The sequence below is a fragment of the Parasteatoda tepidariorum genome, chromosome 4, assembly GCF_982258835.1.
Source record: "Parasteatoda tepidariorum strain Cologne lab strain chromosome 4, Ptep-v5.0, whole genome shotgun sequence".
In the NCBI taxonomy this organism is placed as follows: Eukaryota; Metazoa; Arthropoda; class Arachnida; order Araneae; family Theridiidae; genus Parasteatoda; species Parasteatoda tepidariorum.
Genome location: NC_141758.1, coordinates 109,414,492 through 109,424,036, shown reverse-complemented (window position 1 = coordinate 109,424,036; position 9,545 = coordinate 109,414,492). Strand labels below are relative to the sequence as shown.

Here is a 9,545-nt window from a genome sequence, read left to right as displayed (position 1 = left end):
CTTCTTCATAGTTTTATTGTACCATAAGTACTCAAGATGGGTCATCTCTCTTTGAAAATAACCATTTAATGTACAGTATCCGATGAAATGATATTTTTATTCATTTAGAATAATCTAAAAATTCTAATTCTGCAACTTGAAATTAGAATTGTTATAATTGAAGCACAAAGATCATTACTAGTGTAATGAAACTAAATCTCACTAAGTAACATTTCTATTTCTATCAATGATTTTCCGACCTCATTAATTTACCTCCGAAGTGTTTAATGAAGATCCTAAAAATTAGTTTAGAAAACACTATATCTTATATTAGAATTTATCGACATCTTTTTTGAAAGCAAAATCATTCGTACTGGAAACTGTAAAAAAACGTTTGGTGGAAAACTGCGGAAAATAGTTTCACACCTAAAATACCTAAAAAAACCTAAAAGTGTTTAAAGTAGGGGTGCACAATCTTTATAAGAGAAGGGCCACTTGGACAGCAGGTTGACCAATTTGCTTGTCCAAGTATTTAGACAGATCTAAAGGAGAAAAACTGGCGAACAAGTGTCAAAAGTAGAGAGAAGTGGATTCGAATTCAAAGGAAGGCACTGGCCCACCCTGGGCTGTCTAGCCAAATATGATGATGATGATTAGCAATTATAGTATTTTTCGTACAGAAACATCAATATACTAGATACTAAATTTTTTTTATCAGTTAACTCAATAAAATTAAATTATTTTAAACATTAGACATAAAATTATAAATTAAAATTCAACAAATGCAAAACTGATATTTTTTTTAAAATTTCCTTTTCATTAAAAAAAGAGAAAAAATACCGATTAAACAAAATGAAAAAAAAAACACTGGAAAAAAGTTAAACGTGCAATTCAAAATTCTCGGATTCTTTTTTCTGAAAAAAATTATATTTTTGATATTGTCTTGGGCTGCACCCCTAGTTTAAAGTATTTCTTTTATCTATTTTAAGAAAGGTAATACTGGAACTTATTGAATAAAATTTTTAATTAATGTATTTGTTTATTTTTTAAAAAATTTACTATCATTTATGTGAAGAGTACAGTAATTTCTGTTTTTAGAAAAGTACTGTAAATAATCTTTTTTTTTTATTCTTAGAGTGTTGCTAACTTTGAAAGCAAAATGACTGCTCTAGAAAGCAATGTGAAAGAGCTCAAAGATCAACAATCTAATCTACGAACAACAGCTCAAAATTTCTCAGGAGAATTAGATGTTGTAAAAGTAAGAGGTTATTTAATTATTGTCCTTTAACTTTAAATGTCTCTTACTCATTTATTGTGTTGATATTGACCAATATTTTTACGTATATCTTGTCTAATAGCTAAATAATAGTTAAAATCCTGATTATTTAACATCCACAAAAGACTGCAGATATATTGGAAAATCAAAATCCATGGATTATCTTAGTTACCTTTTAGATAAACTTTGTAAAAGATTATGCTTTATACTCTGAATTAAGTTATTAAAAGTAAATACATTATTGCAATCATAAAATGGCAGTTTATATCATGTTTGTATGACAGTTTATATCATGTAGAAAAATAGAGCATGATAATTCAAAGATGTATATAAAATAACAAATCTGACAGTGCTTTTTAGTTCCGCAGTTGACTGATCGTTAAGACACGGTTCCCATCAGAACACCGAAGTCAAGCATCACTGGCTGCAGTCAGTGTGCGGGTGGGTGACCACTTGGATCCATAGAGTTGATATAGTAGGTAGAGGAACCAAGTCCGCTTTATTCCTTCCGAAAAGACACGCCACAGATAGCAAGCAAAGAGTTACAATCACGTGATGGAAAGAGTGCAATACTTGGCGCAGTATCACAAATGTTGGCGCACTAAGTTTTTAAACAGCTTTATTTCGATATTACCGATGCGCAAATAATCGGAGCATTTGAAAGAGAGAGAAAAAATATTTTCGTTAATCATATTTCTTTAATATTATTAAATGGGTTTTTAAAACATGAGGAGTTTTTTTTCTCTTAACAAATAATTTTTAATTAAAGTACTGCCTTTATTTAAAAAAATTCAGTAGTTCTCGTCTGTACCCTTAACACTATTCCTTAAAATTTATTCATTATATAAAAATAAAAAACGATATTCTGCATCACTTATATTTATTACTATATTCAGAAAATTTTTTTTTAAATGTTTTTATTGCAAAGACCTATTTTAAAAAAAAAATTAATAATATATATTGTAATAACTATTGTTATTTTTTAAAAAAAAATAATAACTTCGATACAAAAATCAGGATTTTTTTTAAATCTACCAGGGCTTAAAATGTGAATTTGAAAATGTTGCCCTTCTTTTTTAATGAAACACAAGTTCGTTTAAAAAATTAATTTAATCTTTACGTTTTAAAAGTTTTATCACTGTTAGATAAAACAAATTGTAAAATTAAACAGATTGTCTGAAAAAAGTTCGATGCTTAGAAATAACGTTAATGTTGCAACACTTTTATCATTTTTATTTATGCTCACCAAGAGACTGCTCGAGAGGTAATATCAAATTTCGGGAAAAATAGCTTCGGGGAAAATAAAACCCGTTTTTAGTAGAACAGATTAGTTAGAAAACATATTTTTGATTAAATTTATATACGTTTAGAATTTTATTTATATATTGAATACATTAAATTATTTATACAATAAAGATTATTTACATTATTAATTTAGAATTTTGACTTCTTTTTTTCCTGACACTTAAAATAGATATTTTCAAAAATAAACTGCTGTTGCATTTTAACTTAATACTCAACAATTTGTCTAAATATGAAATAAAATATTTATTCTAATATAAAAGTTTTCAGCTCCGAATAGAGAAAAATATAAGATTAAAAGCATTAAACTAATCAAAGAAAATAATCACAGAGTTTAATTAGAAATTTTACTTTGTATTTCATGTACAATCTAATTCCATAAATTACTAGGAAGTTTAAATTGTACACACAAAGAGACTAGTAGAAAAGCTTTCGAAATTTAAACAAAAAATACTTAAATAAAAGAGAAAGCAATTAGAATTTTTACTTTGTACTAAATGTAGATTGAAACTAATGACGAACTTATAATTAAAATATCTTACTTTTTTTTTGTGATAGAAATTGCAATTTATACAACTTTTTATGAGGTAAATTTATGCAACTATTATAGGTCAATGTATATTTAATAATTTTTATACAGAAAACCAGTGACTTAAAAAGTAGCAGTTAAAAATATTTTACTTTACAAATAAAAGAACCATAATCATTTTATGGACATTAAGAAAATTACAATGCCCATCCATAAAAAATGTAATTTTCTTAAAAATAGTAAGTGCATTTAAAACTATATCTTTTAGCCAGCTGCAAATTAAATATATACAATCTAGATAAAGGTAAAAACAGTTGAAATTTTACAAGAAAGGTTCACGATGCTAAATCTTTGCACCACAGCCAGCTGTTAGCCTTGGCCGTCTCAGCAGTTTATTCCATACCAATGCATAACATGCGCTAATTTACTGCACTAATTTACTCCTATACAACTTATCCACTTCTATGTTATGTTTTCTAAATTTGTTGCACTAAATCAAACTAATTCTACGCTTTAATATACTAGTAAAATAAAGTATTTCCAATAAAGCAACTATTTTTAAATAAAAAGAAGATAAACAAGTACTTAATGATTATATTAAATATACCTTAATTTATTTTCTAAATAGTACATAATTTGTATTCATTTTATGTATAGTAACAGAATTATATAATTTTATTAAAAATTAACACTAAAACTACTATACACTATTTTATATTTAAATACTAAAAATATTTCATAGAATTTAATTATTCATCAAACATATAAGAATATACAAATAATTTGGTTTTTAAGCATTCCTATGTAATTTAAAAAACACAACTTCTTATGTACCATATTTTTTATTTAAATATATATATTTAAAGGAAACATTTTAGAACAAGATAAATATTGGGTTTTAGTAATCAAGAGGTAAAGATATACAAAATCTTCAGAATATACAGAAATGATATCGACATTTAAAGAGAACTAAAACAAAACCGAAAGTTTACTCAACTGTTCCTTGGCGCTAAAGTATCTCGCCAAGGAAGCCAACAAAGCTTTGCAGCTATTTCAGCTAAAAATAGAATATATATTGAAATATACTTAAACATTATAAGTTTAAAGTTCAAGAAACAATAAAAACTTATGTTAAATGCAAAAAAAGTGAGCAAAAACGAGCGTAATTGATTATTAAAGCAAATAAAATATGATTATCAGAGCATGACTGAGTATCGGAAAAATTTTAAAATCAATTTTAAAATAGAAAAAGTGAAAAAAAATGTCGCCCTTTCTTGTAAAAAGTTATCGGACAGTCCCTAGAAAACTTCTCCGTGCAGCAAAATGCTCAGAACTTTTGTACCATTCTTATTTCTGAATTAAAAAGACAGACAGTTAATTGCATCAGACGATCGCAATGCTAAACGAATGGACGGGAATCGAAGCGGTCTCAGTGAACGGCAAGTTTGGGCTACAGTCACGTGACTTTATCTTGTCCACGGGTCGGGGGTTATTCTACTTTCTCTACCCAGTATTTCAACTCTATGCTTGGATCAGTCTGTGTAGGGACCGAGGGTGTGCGGTATTGGTCCTCGTTAAACTGTGCTACTGTAAAGTGCTCGACTTCTCGTGCAGGTCGTCGGGCTACCGAAGCGAGGGTGCAATCCCCTCTGCAGAGGATCAAAATTGTGATGGCATGTCTTCGGATCATCCTCAGGGATGTTTCCTAGACCGTCGCCAATAGCCCATTATGCAGCTCTAGTGTGACGTAAATGAACAACAACAACGACAGTGCTTTTTGAAAAATAAAAAAAATTTCAAATCTATGTGAATGATTTAATAAAGTTGTTACTTTTGTTACGCTGCATAGGTATTTACAGTTGATCATCATGGTTTGCTTCTGTACTTATCCGAATCATACTTTATGAATCACAATTAAATTATGTGATAATGTATTTTTGTTGAATTCAGAGGGAAATATAATGTATACATCATATGATCAGTACTATTACTAATTATGAAGAAATGTTATATGGATTTTAAAAAAATATTAAGATGGCAAGTAATTTCCTGTGATATGATTGGTTAAAACTCTTAGAGTCATGTCAGATTATCAGAATTATACTTCTTCTTTTCCAACTCAAAAGACCTGTGAGCTTCCTCTACAGTAAAGTTTCACTTTTCTCCAGTTTAATTTTTTTTCTGCTTCTTCCTCTACCTGATCCAGCCATCTTTACTTTGATCTTCCTCTTTTCCTTACATGATTTTCTAAGGCATGTCTTATCCACTGTAATCTTCTAGCTTTGATAAATCATATGATGTTTTTCTTTTTAATTTTTCCATTTCGTGGTTGCATGTTTTTCTCCATGCGTTACTTTAACTAATGGCTTCAAAAATTCTTCTAATTATACTATCAGGGTGCGTAGCGTTTGTAAAAAGTACTTAAAGGTGCTTTTTGGGGGATTTCGTTTTTAAAAGCTTTTAGAGGTGATTTTTTCAGCTGGCGTTTTTAAAAAGTGCTATTTTTCCGAATAATTTTTTCCCCCTTCAGTGATGTCTGGTAGATCCCATGCATTTCACGAAAAATGGGGAGTTTGCTACGTAATCATTCACGCGGACTTCATGTCGTACCCACGTTATGACTTGCGCACACTTGTAACCGAAACCCGAGTGCTCCAATTCAGATAGAGAATATCAGATCCTTATGAAATGTTTTTCTTTTTAATTTATTTTAATTTTATTCTTGTTTATTTTATTTTACTTCTAACACTTTTTTTGACGTAGGGGGTAAGGGTACTTTTGTTCTGAGTTCAGGGTCAAGTTGAATTCACTCGGTGATGTGGGAAAGTCATGATTGTTTCGATTTACGCTCCTATCTTTTTGATTTTTTCTCAATGCTAAAACTGTTTATAAAAAGTTTTTGTTTTTCAATAATATCATTGATTGAATATGGATTTTTTGAGTGCTTTAAAAGTTTTTAAAAAGTGCTTATTTTTTATTCAAAGATTTGGCTACGCACCCTGACTATGTTCAAAATTTCCTAATATATTTTCATATTGTTGAAGAAAGCCTAGGTTTCAGACCCATATGTTACTATTGGTCTTATAAGGTTTTATATATTATACATATTCTCGAAATTAATTTCCGTTTTAGTAATCATTATTTACAAATATTTCCATTTTGTGTCCGTGGAATTTCACATTTATTGTTCATTTCGTGAACGTGATAAGTAAAGGTACCCTAAAAAATTTTATCAATTTTTAGACCATGTATTTGTGTTTGCTCTTCTGTCTTTGTCTTTATCATGAATTTTATTTTGGTTTGACCAATTTCATTTGCTTTTCCTGTAATTTCTTTTATTTGTTCTATTAGTATACTTTTTTTTCTTGCATTAATTATTATATTGTGTGCATGGGCACAGACTTTTGTTGACTTTGTGAATATATTTCCTAGTTGTCGAATGGTGTGATTCTCAAATGTAAGGTGACATTGAACAGCATAAATAATAGGGATTCATCTTGCTGAGCACATTTGTTAAACTCAAACGAAAATTTAGTTCTTCCACTTATGTTTAAGTCTGTGATGATGGAATTATAACATTTGTTTCCCTATATTTCAAGAAAAATGCAAAAATACTGAGAAATTTATCTGCTGTATCTGTGAGCAATGCTCTCGACATTAATGATATTAAAAATTTCCAGAACCAGACTTTATATTTATTAGACTATGTATGTTAAAATATTATTTCTCTAAAAAAAGCATGAATTCATTGTTAAAAGCTAAAATATTTTCATGAACGCAATCAATAAATGCTATACGTATATGCTTAAACAAATGTTTTGGAGTATGTTGCTGGTTATTTTTTTCCTTATTCCACAAAGTATGGGGATTTTTGCAGATTTTTGAAATTTGCTAATGCTTTTACTGTTCAATTTTATTTATTTTAGGTTACAGTTCAAGAATTGTCTAATTCTTCTGAATCAACTTCAAAATCATCTGTAAATACATCAGGGAAAGATGCTAAAGTCCAGACTGCTGTTCAACAAGGGGTAAGTTGAATTTGAAGAAAATCTTACTTTTTTTTAAGTTAGAACTATCAAACACCAGTGTTTCTCTACCTAGGTTCAGTAGAAAAAAATATCGAATTTATATACTAATCTAAGCTATACGTAATATGATGCCTCCTATTTTTCTATACACTTTGTCCTGTGTAGATTAACGGTATAGCTGCCTATTTACCTTCAAATCTTTGGCTAATGCATGCATTTTTAAAAATACCATCAATTGAAAATTATCTGTACATTTTATGTACTCAGTTAATAAAATGATACTAGCCAATCAATTATTTATTTACTTCACCTTCTGGCTTCCACAGAAGAATGTGTATTCTTTTCCTAATTTTGCTTAACAGGTATAAACAAAATTCAAATCAATATTTGATTAATTCCCTCTTGTCACACCATTTGAAAAATAAAATGATATAATAAAAGCATTTATATTTTAGTTACTTCATGACATAAAAATTATATTAGATAAAATACATAAGCTATATAATAACAGGATATCTGCTTCTGTTTTTAAATTCTGTCCATGGACTGAATCCATTTATGGCTCAAGTTTGTTCGGATGCTTTGGTGGTAATTGTTTTCCATTTTGATGAAATGATTTAAAATGTTTTTGTTTTTTTAACTTTATAAAATTCTCCAAAAATTAGTTGGTTATAATTTAATAATAATATATTTTATGTTACATTCTTTTTTTGGAAGCTTTTGTACTCCCATTCATAGAAATTTGTGAATTATTTTTTCTCAGCAAACCAACTAATCACACATTTTTTTACAATCGCTAACAGCAATGTTTGTCGACAAATTGTTCCAATTGTTGCATTAATGCTATTTTTTTCTGTTTCATTTTAACCTTTTATAACATATTTCAATTTTTAAAAGAAGGTTTTTTTCAAGAACCAACTATATATTAATATTTCATTTTGCTGTTTTGTTGGTAAATATTTGATTTTTGATTCAAAATTTTAATTGTATAGTTATCACATTATCAAAAGTTCGTAAATGTTACTTGCTTCCCAGAGCTGATGTTTCCAAAACTATTCCTCCATTTACCCTAAAAAGCAAACAAAGCCGTGGCAAGCAATGATATATAAACATATGATATATAAACATAAAATATAATTTTTTTTTATTCATACGTGTTTAGTACGAAGAAGGAAAACGAAACTTAGTGTTTTAGTTCTGCACTGTAAGAGACTCTAGTTGTTAAAACAAAAACAATTAACTACTCAAAACTAAAAAACTATGTGCTTAGATTGGAATTCTTTCGAAAATTTAAAGAATTTTATCTTTTTTTTTTCTATAGAAGCAAAAAGAAATTAGACAGTTTTACATTTGTGATATTTATTTTTGTATACTGAATCTCTTAAAATAATAATGCTAATTCAAAAAAAAATAACATTATTTAAAAATTTGACTTGAGATATTGGTTTAAAGAAAAAATTATCAATGAATTTTTTTAAAAGTACTGCTAAGATAAAATACAGTATACAGTACAGCTTAATATTGAAATGTAAATACAATGCACAAAATTGTTGGTACACTTATGGCTTTCAATGAAATAAGACTATCCATTAATTAAAATGGATACTTAATAATAAAAAAATATATTCTATTCTTAGCAAAACTGTTTGGAATATTTTAAAAACAAAGCGAAAGTTCATTTTTAAGAAATCAATCATCAAAAAGTAACAAAAACTTTATTGCATAAAAGTCAGCTTACACTTTCAAAAAAATCCCTGCCTATTGGTAAATATTTTAATTTTTCTAATTAGTAATATTTATTAGAATTTCCTTTCACATATACAACAGCTTTCATAAGTTTGTAAATAAATGTAACTAGTTTTTTTTGTCTAGTGAAATTCGAGCAGAATATTTTTTATTAAATTTTGCAGAAACTTTATAACACTAAATTGTGAATTTATATATTTTTCTACAAACTTCATAATTTTAATCTCTGATATAAAGTCCTTTTAAGCAATTTTATCACATATTGCCCATTGCAATAGCACGCAATATATTAATTTAACAATATTCATTACTGATTTACCTCTTATGATGACAAATAATCAACTTTCAAATTTGGTCTATTGTTTTATTATGACCGACCATGAGACATTTTTAAATGATAAAAGAAAATATTACGGTGAAGCAAAAATTAAAATAATTTTGCTATCACAAGTTTGATACTAAATTGCAAATAAATATATTAAAAATTAGAGCAATAGACGATAATTTTAATTCTGAAATAGGAAAACATTTAAGTGCACGATGACTTTCGTAAGGTAAAATTTTCGTTACTATTTGATTATCATCATCATCAGTAGCTCGACAGTCCTCGGTGGACCCTGGCTTTCTCAAGAAGACTGCACCAGTCCTTTCTTCGGCTCTCCAGTCTCTGACCTTGATTGTGGTA

At 28.0% G+C, this 9,545-nt stretch overlaps 1 long non-coding RNA gene across 1 annotated transcript; it reads left to right on the top strand.

The window, feature by feature from the left end:
* The first annotated feature begins 1,119 nt into the window (after positions 1 to 1,119).
* LOC147812540 (uncharacterized) lies at positions 1,120 to 7,144 on the top strand. Its single transcript, XR_015432902.1, has 2 exons — positions 1,120 to 1,237; positions 7,013 to 7,144. It is a non-coding gene; the product is annotated as an uncharacterized LOC147812540 (long non-coding RNA).
* Positions 7,145 to 9,545: the final 2,401 nt, after the last annotated feature.